An 11,001-nucleotide genomic window follows, 5' to 3' on the forward strand; every position below is an offset into this window, starting at 1 on the left:
TAGCCAGAAATGGCATTCTGCTCAATGTCCTAACAGGCTAAAATATTTCCATTCCAGATTTTCAGAGAGCAAAGGTATATGCTTCTGGAAACCCAGAGGAGGAAATAGGTGAGTTTATGGTGAGATTTTCACTTCCAGACAGGAAGTTAGAGACAAAACAACACAACTGAATGTCCTTAGAAGACTTTGTATACCTTTTATATGTAGAACATAAGCATCTGATTGAGTCTGTAGTTGGCTAGTGCTGCAGAGTCCTGTCATGTGACTGACACTTTAAATTACGTGTAGGGAGGACAGAGCATGGGACTCAGACCCTGAACACAGGCACCCTCCTGCCTGATGGATGAAGGAGGACCCTTCTGTACACACAGTGATGCCAAATCACAACACAGATCATAGTTTACACTTAAAAATTCTGCTTCCTCGCAGCAAAGACTTACAGAGGCAGAACAGCTGGGCAGGGCAGGAGGTGAGGGACTGGGAGGTGGATATGTGCATGTGCAGCTATGGAAAGCAGGAGTAACAGTTTGGAAGGATACAGAGTGGCAAAGGAGTGGGGATGGTGGATTTTGGTTTTGGGGGGAAAAGTAAAGCCCTAGCTCTAAAACTCAGCTGAGACCTGCACACACCAGAAGCTGAAGCTGTTCATTATCATAGAATATCCTCGAGCCCCTTAGCCACAGGTTCACATGGCTTCATGGTATGCTGGGGTTTGAAAGAATAGACTCAGACTCTTCTCAGATACCTAGTCTGGCTCAGCATTTTCTGTTTAGGGATTCATTTAAAGTTTGGCACATCTGAACCTCAAAGAATGTATTTATTATTTAATGGTGTATACTCACTGACTTGTTTTCAATATTTGCAGATTACACATATGTTATTATAGGAGTTATTCTGGGAGCAGTTCTAGCAATCAGTTTTGTAGCAGTAGTAATCTGCATGACCAAAACCAAAATGATTGACAGTGTCTTTGAAGGTAAGAAAAACATACTCCTAATCCCTTATCCATAGATCTAGCTCTCCTCATCTTCTGATACAGCAGGTCTGAGCTTCAGTGTTAGCAATTGTGTATGTACAACAGCTCTGGTTTTCCTGAGAAGAACTATTTTAGAAGTGTCTGAATTGTGGGACTGCCTAGAACTGCAGATTTACATTTCAGTATAACCAACTCTACTCTTTAGTCTCAAACTTGTTTCTCATGATACCCTGGGGATATGCTACAACCAAACTCAAAACAGACAAAGTATTAGCTAAGATACAGCTCTGACAAAATTGTCATGCGATATTCCAGCTGCTAGAATCAAGAAGGCCTTTAGGAAAGTTGCATGCTACAACTAATATCAAAGAGTTTTTCCTCAGAAAGGATGGCTGGATCTTTACCAGCTGTAACTGTGGACTCCTAGTTGTCTCCTCACAAATTCTGTGGAGGCCTATCATCCCTCTGTTCCTTGTTTTTAACTAATCACATTTTCCTCTTCTCACTTTAGAGTCAGATGGCAAAATGGATAGAAGGTAAGAGTCATCATGTTTTCTCTTATGCACAACTTTTAATTTCTCTCTCGTTATGCATGATGCTTCCCCACATTTGAATGATTGCACATAACACACATGATAAGGCTCTAGAGGACTGGGATATCTAGTGAATCTGCATGGAAAAAGGAATTTTCTTCTAACAGCATTTTAACATTTCAGAAACATGCAAGAAAACTCAGCAGACAGATTGTTTTTAAAATTAAAATCCTTCAAACACTTGTGATGAAGCTTTTTTGTTTTCTGGGGGTTTTTTTTGTTTGTTAGGTTTTTTGTTTGTTTTGTTTTGTTTGTTCTATGTATAATAACAGCAAACTCTGGGTAAATGGCTTCATCTAAGGTTACTGTGTCTGGATCTCAGTTCTGAGAACTCCCTTCACTCCAGGCTCTTACAAGTCAAGGTCACGCAATGATCATTCCTGCTGGAAGGGATGCCTCTTTGCCCTTCACCATCCTCCCCCTTACCCAAAACAGTAAGGCCATTTTAGGGTTTGAGCACCTGACCAACTAGTTCATCAGCAGAAGAGCAGGGCCGGCCTTCGTAGGCAATGGTCACTCTGCATCTCCCCCAGGGGCAGGCAATGGAGAAGGGGACAGGAGCAGAGACTCTGGACTGCACGTTGTCTGTTGGCTCATGGTAACCTACAGATGGTGACTCTTTTGTGTTCCTTTGAGACATTTTATAAGTGACTAAAAAAACCCCAAACATTAATTAATGAGCATTCTCATCAAGTGAAGACAACAGCTGTACTCGATGATCTCAGAAATGGCTTTTGGCCTCTCTCAGAGAGCTGGATAGAAGGATGTCCCTATCACAGCCATTCGTCATAAAGAGAGCACAGCATATGTAAACACAGAATTAAAGATCAAAGCAAGGACACCCTCTGCAGCAACGGCTTCAATGCTTTGTGTGCCCAACAGAGAAGGGCCCCAGTCCTGAAGGATTTGTTATTTTCCCAGGGAGACACTCCCCCAGTGGTAACTGGCACAAAATGTTTCCTTTCTAGTAACACACCATTCTCTGACAAGACTCTGGCAATTCCTGTGCATTAACCTGAAATAGATTAGGACTATGATAAGGTCAGAAGAACAAACATAGAATACTTGGTAAACTTTATGCTGCTTTCAGGACAGTAAAGACAGAACAATGAATAGGAAAGTCATGAGAAAGAGCTAAGCCAGAACAGAAAAGCCAAAGACCAGAGTCAAGAGAAAAGAGAATAAAGGGATGACAGGGACAAAGACAAGAAGAAACATGGAAGGCAGTGGTAGATTTACTGCCTGGGTGAAATGCAGATGGTATGATCTATGAACTGTTCCACACTGGGCTTCTCTAGCTCCCTTTGCTGTTTATTATGTGCCATATTTTCCTTCAGAGACAGTCTGAACATTTATTATATCATCCTCTGATCTTTCTAGGGGAAGTGACTGACTTTGTGGTGGCAGCAAAATTTAATGTCTTTAATGGTGACCTTACATTGACCTCTTTGGTATTTCCTTATCCCAGTCTACAGGCATTTGCTAAAAGGTAGAATGAAATTTCCAGTTTCATGACAAAATTCTGGTTTTAAGGCTGGAAGTGTGACACAATACACAAACATTTTGCCTTAAAGCCACTGACACTGACCAGTGAGAGAAACTCTAATTTCACAATGTTTTGGGGTAAAACTATTTATGTTAAAGACTACACTTTTATGGCTAAGTAGGAAAAAACCTAGTAATCCACTGTCACTTCTTAATCACTGTACTTTTCAATTCTGCTGTGGTAGTCTGTAATTTACCAGCAAATCTTTGTTCTCATTCACTTCAGAGCATCTATGTATTATTCTCTGGTGGGTCACTAGGGGATTCTATAATGCTGGTGTTAATCTGTGGAAACACTATAGCCTTCTACTGGTCTTGAGGAAACCTCTGGCAGTAAAAATACAACCAGAGCCATAGCAAACATTTAAAAATGCCCCTAATAAACTAATCCTTAGTAGGATTTATTCAGGTCACCAGAGAGGCATATGGTAATTAGGTCTAAGTTGATTTTATCTACCTGCTTCAGTTCCCTATGGATTTGTAATTCATGGAATTTTTAGACCAGTGGCTAGTCCTGGAAAACCCTCTGATAAAGTGAAATCTATCATCTGAAATCACCTGATTTTCTCCAACCAACCATATAGCCATCCTGAATCCCTCAGGGACAGGCAACCTGAAACCCTCAGTGTTAACCGAGAGACCATCTCTTTAGGATTGGAGAGGAGAACTGGCAAATCTTCTGCAAACAGCTTAATTTTCTGCTTGACCAGTGATGACTATTAATGCTTGTTCAGGAAAAAAAAATACTTAATCCAACTGATATAACACTCAACCAAATTCACCTTTAGCCAAATTTTGTTTTAAATTTCACGTCATTATTCCCACAAACGCCATCAGTCACTCAATATTTCCCTAGCTGGGACATACTCTGAGTGAGCATCACCCAGCACTGTACTTTCATAGCTGATGGAGTTGCTCAGCCTTGTACCAGCTGAAGGCCTGGATGCAGATTATCATCCTCTAGGTCAGAACCCCAGTTAGCTGGTACTGAACCTAACCAACCCATTCCAAGAACAGATTTTCACTAAGAACAGGAAGTATTCAGATGTGTCTCCCTTGATAATTTCCAAAATACTAAAAAAAAAAGTGTTTCTATACCCACATGATAATGACAGCTCATTGTGAAGTAATTAATAGCATTTACCAGTTTATTTAGTCAGGTACATAACATTAAGATTTAAACAATTCACAATGGGTTGCCCTTAAACTCAATGGGATATTTACTAACGCTTGAGAAGAAAAAGGCTTGAGGCAAGATTCTGTCAGCCAACAAAACAGCAATTTATATGTCAACTGACAATTATTTAACGTCCTCTTTTTTAATTAATAGCTCATGTCAGTATCAAATGCCATCTTGGTGTAAGCTTGGTAAATTATAATGCCTAAAATTTTCATGCAAGTTTAATGTATTCATAAAAATGTCTGGGCACATTTAATGCTGGCAATATTTTGAGTTAACTACAGTGCATGTCACCTAGATTTATTCTGACAGGAGACAAAGAAAGAGACCTACAGAGACAAGGAGAAGGGTGGAGGGACAGAGAATGTTTACTAAAAGGGAAAAAGTACATCTTTTAAACCTGCCACAAATTAATCTGTTGTCAACACGTCCTGGGAAACAGCGCACACAAAATTCCTCATGCAGCTCACTGGGTTCTACAGGACTCCATGTAAATCATTCAGTAGAAAATCAGGTTTTAAATGCAATACACAAATTCTTCTGACATTTGATGGAAGAGAGGAGGAGCTTGGGAGCTGCTTGCCAGGTGTTTTTGACTTCTAAGGGACCAACTTCTCTCTCCTTTGCTAGGCTGTGCTTGAGAAACACTGGATACTTTTGAGAACTTTTGAGAATTCTTTAGGTGAGTGGAGGTGGTCTTGGAATGTTAGTGCACCTTGAAAGCCTCTAATCTGTGCTAAAAGTCTCTAAAGCCAGTGCCATACATTGCATAGGAGGTGAAATCATCCACTTTGAAAATATAAACATTGGAGATGGATGGCATGGAAAAGACTAGGTTTGGGCAATCATATGTGCAGGTTTCAATGTTGAGCTGCAGTTTCTTCCATCAGAACTGTGGCAGCCTAAACATCTGAAACAAGAGTCTTTCTCTTAGCATTTTGTGATGTTCAGGTCTGTAGCCTGACAGGCAGGGACAGTGAACAAGATCTGATCTAAAAATATCATATCCTTCAAACAGGTTTAAAGTCAGATAGAAAGAAAAACATCTTGTTTTGGAGATGAGAACAGCTCTTTCTGATCCAAATAGTCCAACTTGGTCTATAGCACTGAATTGAAGAATGCATCATTTAACAACTAGGAAGCCAAGAACATAGACATGAGTCCCATCACCTGCAAATGAGAGACACAATCTGTCTAGTCACCAGAGTCTGAGCTCACAAATAAACTTTAAATAAACTTAACTGGAGATATAGTTTTGATGCTAGAGTGGGTACTTGAGAAAGCCACATGTGGGAGTCCTTTGGAAAATGGTCCCAAAATTTACAAATCAAAATCCATAAGTAAATACAAATTGAAAAAAAAGAGATTTTGGCCTTGTCTGAGAGTGTCACTGGAAGAGCGGGTCACAAGGGAAAAAGGTCCATATGGAGAACACAGGTTGCCCAGGATGCTGGGCACTGAAATGCATTGCAGCCACTCAGATACTGGGGCAGCTATTCACAGGTACCACGATAGGTTCAGCCCACAGCCTGGCAGCAAGTCGCCTGCTTCTATCTTTACTCTCCTAAAACAAGCCATTTTTTCTTTTCCTCTCCCAGGAATATTCCTTTTAAACTATGCAGTCGGTTTCATCTTCTTGGGTCTGTAGCAGACCAGCCACGTAGATTCAGCAGAATCTTTGACACCTCCGGGTGAATGGATTCTCTCAACATCCCTCAGTTATGGCCTAAGCTGTTCTTTCACTTGCCACTCTTGTTTCCCCAAAACAGACCTTCACGAAGTCTTTCATTCTGACAAGTAGCATATTCTATGTACAATTCAATCATCAGGTCAACAAAGCTGTCATAAGTTGTTAGTGGTTTACATAGAAGGAAAACCAGAGTTTGGATCTTCAATGATGCAAATAAGCCTTGCAAAATCAGTCACAAATTATTCCTGTGTGGTCTGTTTTGACTGCAGAGCGTCTATTCACATTGCCACCATGGCCAAAAGCCAGTAGTGAAGAGCTGTCAGGAGAATGGGAGTGGAATACAACTTGGAGGGCTCCAGTCCTCTTAGGCAGAAGTGCATTTGAACTTCACTGAGTAGATACCACCTGCACAAGATGAGTCTGGCCCCTTTGATACACTGGGACAGACCCAAATCCTCACTCAGCACTGTAGGGATTGGCAATCCAACCAAGAGGTGGTTGATAGACTGAAGGCTGTATTCACTGCTTTAGGTTTCCTCAGCATGCATCCTAGGAACTGAGTTTAATGGAAAATATTTTAAAGCTTCACAAATGCCATAATAATGCACACTATTGCAAATAAATTTGAGTAGAGATGATCTAAACAAATCCATGTGTGTGTAAATGTTAAAAATGGGCAAATGATCTGAGCAGAAATGGCTCTCAACTCCTTGTACATACACATTTACATAAACAAAATGTCAATACCCATTCTGTGTTGAGGCAATAGTTGCCAGTGACTAGAGCAATAAATTGGTATTTCTACCTACTTCTGTCACTGCCCTGTCTAGCTGAACTTGTTCTTCTGAACAACCTTGGACAAGTCACTGGCTCAGGTTACCCCTTCCATAAAATGAAATTAATCTTTTTATAACACACTTCAAAATCAAGGACATTAAGCTTTGCACTATGCTGGAGACAGCAGGCTTTAAAAAGCAGCACTAAGACACTCTGTAGGCTCTCAACTCCCTTAGCACCATTCCTGGATTGAGGGAATACTTTGTATACAGGCACACACACCCTGAAAGACAGTGAGATATATAGATAGATAGATATATAAATATATACTACACACATACATATGGCACAAACTGCTAGGGTGAAATTAATTCATTAAACCCGTTTCCAGGATACAGCATATCTCACTGATGTCAGCTACCACCAGCCTGATGGGCAGAGCCACACTTCTGGCTATTTTTTGCTCCTCTCTGGCCAGCCTCCACATTCCCTGGGAAGGTACCTGGCCCAGGGCGCCTGTACTCCTCTTGGGTCTGGGGACTGCCTTTGTGGTTGACCTTTTCACAGCTGCCAAACAGGGAAGAATCCTTACTCCTTCCTACCCCTCTGCACAACTGTTTGAGGCTAGTCTTGAATAGCTCTCAATAATTTGATTGTAAGAGTTGGTGCCAAACCTGCTGAGTCAGGAGAATGCTTTCCTGGTAATATTCAGACACCTGTCACAGGCAATTCCTTCCACAGCCATCGTGGTCGCTGCTGGCAAACTTGCTGGTGCAAATGATTCCAGCAATAAACGAGTAATTCTACCCTCCCCTCGAGCTGCTGCAACTCTGGATAGGAAAAAAAAAAGGAGAAATGTTTCTGGAAGAGTACCCTCTTCACCCCTGTCAACAGGCACCTAGGGTAACTCAAATATGAAATGCCACCAAGCAAATAACCTCCTGCTCCCTGACAGCACCAGCCTGCCAAACAGACTGAATAGCTTTGTGTTGCCTAGGGCTAGTCAGAGAAGTGACAACATGGGATTAGGTAGGAATGAAAGCTGCTATGATAGCTAAAGGACAGCTTAAAACCAACAGAAACCAAGGCCTCTTGACGCAAGAGACTCAAGAGTGCCACACGTGTTAGTCAGACAAGAAGAGCATCAAATCAGAGCTCCTGCATATTCCAACTCACCGATTTTCCTGTATCACATTTCATTTCTGCACACAAGTTCACACTAAACTTACGAAAAAGGAATCACTGATTTCAGGTCCTAGGAGCTTTTGTCAGTGACATTTCAGAAAATAAGGTTATTTACAGATCCTTTTTTACGATCATGTGTACAGTGTATCACATCACTTTATTTCAGTTCCCTGATCTCTTACTGTCCAAGAGTTCTGCCTTGAATAACTTGTATTAGCACAGCTGTTAGTTTTTCTCCTGATTGTTGCTTATAACCATCCACTCTCCATATTCCATGTGTACTTTACAGCCTGGTGTCAGAGAACAAACAGCAAGCTGAAAGAAATCAATGAGTACCACAAAGTGATCCTGACTTCTGCCTCGTAGGCTGCAAATGCTTGGGGATCCGTGGTGTATTTCTCAGCAGTTCACGGAAGTTTATGGGCTTAAAGGCTTTCCATATAGATTTAGATGGGGTTTAAAGACACTTTGCAGAGGCTCACAGAGTCAATGGAAAATTTGTATGGTCTTCTAAAAGAAAAACACAGAAAACCACTGCCTGAAAAGTAATTAGGTTTGTGTGTGTCTATGTATGTGTATTAAAACAACACCTGGCCCACTCCCAAATCTTATTTACAACACAGGCATTGAAATGCTTGTGCTGGTCCAGGAGAGGTAGAAGCTGGGGATACGAAGAATAACTAACCTTGTAGGCAGAAATACACTTTTTAAAGTGTTTGTGAACTGGTTCCTTTGAATGAGCTTCCATGACTCCCTGGAGGAGAGCAAAGCATGGGAGCAAAGGATGTCCTACCTCTAGAGAAAGGCCTGCTTCACCTCCCCCCCTTCCCAGCACAGCTGTATGTTCTGCTCAGGCAGTCACCCTTCTCCACTGCCTCAGGGAACCGGCCCTGCCAAAAATCAACGCAGTAGAACATAAAAATAATTTTCAGAGGTATCAGGTTGTTCAAGGATGTCTGGCACAAGGGAATTGGTAAAATATTGCAACTGAGGTGCCAGGGAAGGCTGGACTGTCCTGTCTTGCAGGAACTGGCATTGTCAACAGTGGGAAGATTGTGTGAGAGCATCAGCAAGACAGCCACTGTCTTGGGGTGACTTACTGATTGCATTGGACTACATGGAGAAGAGCACTGGCCTCCCAGCCAGTCTCTTGTTTGCTCTTTTTATATGGAGAGAATTGAGTTACTCAGTATTAGACCATCTAGGCAATCACTTAGTAACTGCGCTTCCTAGCAGTTCCTTGCCAGCTTCTTCTCCTCTGACACAGGCAGGGGAAGGGATCAAGTGAGCATCCCTGAACCTAATCCATTGCTGATTCACCTCAGTGAGCTCATATCACTGCACTGGCCTGTTCTGTTGTTAGAAGTCGGAAAAATACTGTAATTTTTTTAATGGCTACAGATCCAGACAGAAATTTGTGTAGCACTTTACAAGCCAAAGTCTGTTATTTTGTGTGAAGAAATTTTTGATGATTTCATAAGCACAGCCTATATCAGGTCCCTAAATATGTTTTGAAATGCCTTTCCTTTCTTGGAAAGAGCTGCCACAAAATGGAACAAGCTGAAAAATATTGTTGCATAACTGTTACCTCTTGGGTAATGTCAAAGCTGTGTCACTAAAAGCAATTCCTTGTGTCTGCAAAGTGCCAGACCAGTGCAGGCAAAGGAGAGCTGAGACAATCCCCTGGTACATCCAGTGTGGTCACCAGGCTGCAGGCAAGCAGGCAGGTACAGGTGAGCCTTTGTCCTTGCATTCCAGCAGACACCTTCCCTGGCTGCCCTGGAAGGTCCCAGGGGCTGGGCAAAGCAGGCAGAATGGCAACTTAGCTGTGACTGTGCTGCAGGACAGTGCAGGCACTGCCACCTTACAGAGTTGTGCTGACTCGCCCCAGCCCCAAACCACAGAAAGAAATAGGGGAGGAAAAGGAGCAGAACAGAAAAAATCCCTCTGATTCCAGCCTATCTAAGTGTCATAATATGGTCTCCCATGGACTGTATTCAGTCAGACTAGAAGGATGAGAATCAGAATCTTACAGAGCCTAACAGGGCAGTGAATTTCTCAGGAACAGAAAATTTTGGCAGAGCATTCTAAAAGACATGAGTGACAAAATTTCTCTCAGAGAAGGAAAAAAGACGGAGGCAAATTATGTGAAGCATTGTCCTTGCCCACCAAATCTCCGGTGACATCTTTCTTTAGCAAAGACACCAGAAAATACTTAAGTAGTTTTGTAGGAGTGGGACTGCGATGAAGTTCATTTCCCTGTGGAGTCTTGAGATTTAATATAAACAAGTCGAGGGCTGCAAGAGAAGATCGTATTTCCAAGCACTGACACTAGATGGAGTAAAACTGAATAAAAGATTTAGAGCAGCGAAGAAAAGGTAACAAAGTTCCTGCATTTCCCCAACTCTAACGTGTTACTCATTTGAATTCTCATCTTTGATTATTGCTCTGAAAGTCACAGTTAATAGCTCACTCTCTATACTTTGCAGGTCAAACACGGGATCAAGCCAGAACAGGTATGTTCTGGGGGAAGGGGGTGCTGGTGGCACGGGGAGGTGGAGTGACAGTACTGGGCAGACCCAGCTGTGAAGGCACATGCAACTAGGGAAAGGTCACACAGCAATAAAGGCTGTGGGGTTACCCTGAGCTCCTAGTGACAGCCCAGGTCTCCTGGACACTCTGCATGGGCTCAGGTGCGTAATTTAACTGTGCTGTCCTCCAGCTTCCCAGTGGTTTACCTGGAGCACCCCAACGTAAGGGCCAAGCACACTGCAAGGCTGTCTGCCCTAGGCAGCTGCCCCACAGCAGCAGGCACTCGAAGTAATAAACTCCTGGGAAGATGCAGCCACAGCAGGGATCCAGGGGCTGCTCAGCTGCTCCCCACTCTGGCAAGCCAATACTGGGAAGCACCCCAAATGACAATAGTCCAGTGTCTGCAATACAGGGAGCACTGGGATGCTACCCAAAAATGTATGGCTTGCTGCCAGTGGATTCCTACCTGGCAGTGACAAGGGCATCTGGAACTCACCAAAACAGCCACAATCATGCGTTTGTT

Source organism: Corvus moneduloides, chromosome 8 (assembly GCF_009650955.1).
Source record: "Corvus moneduloides isolate bCorMon1 chromosome 8, bCorMon1.pri, whole genome shotgun sequence".
Lineage (NCBI taxonomy): Eukaryota > Metazoa > Chordata > Aves > Passeriformes > Corvidae > Corvus > Corvus moneduloides.